This window comes from Grammomys surdaster, unplaced genomic scaffold, assembly GCF_004785775.1.
Source record: "Grammomys surdaster isolate TR1022 unplaced genomic scaffold, NIH_TR_1.0 125941, whole genome shotgun sequence".
Classification (NCBI taxonomy): domain Eukaryota; kingdom Metazoa; phylum Chordata; class Mammalia; order Rodentia; family Muridae; genus Grammomys; species Grammomys surdaster.
The window spans coordinates 2,671,307-2,673,271 of record NW_021620763.1 but is presented as its reverse complement, the minus strand read 5'-3'; positions in this window follow the sequence as shown (position 1 = coordinate 2,673,271).

The following is a 1,965-nucleotide window of genomic DNA, read 5'->3' as shown; positions in this document are numbered from 1 at the left end:
AGAAGAAGAAGAAGAAGAAGAAGAAGAAGAAGAAGAAGAAGAAGAAGGAGAAGGAGAAGAATGCTGGTCCTAAGCAAAATTTCTCCTTTTTATTTAGTCTAGGACCCCAGACCATTGAAAGAGGTGGCTATCATTCAAGGCGGGTCTTCCCTCTTCAGTCAGACTTTTCTGGAAATATCCTCATAAAGAAAGACACACCCAGAAGTATGTTTCTATGATGGTTCTAAATCTGGATAGTTTGACAATGAAGAAAGGCCATCACAACCCCACCCACTGTCAACTTGACACTCAGACACAGCACTTTAAATCTTACATTCCATCCCAAGCCCCAAAGGATTCAGTTTCAGCTCATAATGCACAAAGCAGTTCCTTTCTAAGAGTTCAGTCTTTAATGGTTTCAATCACTGTTCAAAAGTACAGTCTCTACCGAGACTCAAAGCAACCTCTTAACTATAAGCTCCTACAGAATCTTAGCTCACATACTTCTGGTTTACAATGGCTCAGAATAAACATTCTTATACGCAAAGGGAGGACCGTGGGCACATCAAGAAAATATTGACTCACAGAGCAGTGGTGGTGCACATCTTTAACCCCAGCACTCAGGAGGCAGAGGCAGGTGAATCTCTGTAAGTTCAAGGCCAGCTTGGTCTACAGAGCAGGTTCCAGGACAGCCAGGGCTACACGAAGAAACCCTGTTTCAACTCCCCCCACCACACACACACAAACAAAAACTTCAAAGCCAGATCTATATCCAGCAAGGTACACACCAAACTAGGTAGTTCTCTACCTGTACTTGTGATGGAATCATCTGGATGCCAATGGTTTGGACATACCTGGCCCTCCGCTTCTTTCCCCTAACACACAAGCAGACTCTCTTTGGCTAGCTGCACTTCCTGGCTGTCCTTTTCCTTGACATGCATCCCAGATTCCCAGGCATCTCCAACATGTCAGGACCTTTGCTGGTTAGGTTTCACCTTCCCAGGTCCATGCGATGGTCTATCAGGTACTCCTTTCAGGAACTCTGGCTCTGGCTCAGGGCCTTTCTGGAATCTGGGTGCAAGCTCCCATCCTCCACCTCAAACTATTGTATCTTTCATACCTGCAAAAATCAGTAAGCACAATGTGGGCTATGCTTGCCAAGTTCTGCTGCCAGACAAGATACAGTCTGGCATTGCGGTGACCTCTGCATGCCTCTGAGGCTGATCCTGGGGAAATACTTCCATGCAGGTGTTTTGAGCATAGACCCTCCCCCCTCCCACACACACACACACATAGTGATATTCTCAGTATAGATTTTCTTGCTTTCAAATGGTTCTCTATTTTCATAGGTTGGACACTTCCATGGGTGGTGTTGGTCTCTAGACTGGCACTGCTATTTTTCCCAGTGCAGAACATTAGGCTTCTCTTTAGTGGTGCTAGCATCCTTACCAGGGGTGGCTGTGCTGCACCCTTATCTGCAGCTTAAGCTGGCTTTCACTTCTCTCCTCAGCAAACTGCACATTTCCACATCTTTCTTCTCCACTTAGTGTTTTATTTAACACCTCATCTGGGAAGGGGCAACCCAGTTGAGAAAATGCCTGCATCAGATGTGGACTTTTCTTGCTATGGGAGGACCCAGGTCACTGTAGATGGTACCACCCCTGGACTGCTGATCCTGGAGTGTATAAGAAAGAACTGAACAAGCTATGGAAAGCGAGCCAGTGAGCAGCACTCCTCTGTGGCCTCTGCTTTAGTTCATGCCTCCAGATTTGTGACTTGAGTTCTTCCATTGGCTTCCCTTGATGGTGGACAGTAAAGTGTAAGGTAAAATAAACTCCTTCTTCCCAAGCTGCTTTGGGTCATGGTGTTTATCCCAGACACGAGAAACCAAACTGGGAAAGGTCCTTGTGCTTGCATGGTGTCGTAGTTAGGGTTAGTATGGCTGTGATGAAACACAGTGTATATGGGTGTTATATGGAACGGTGA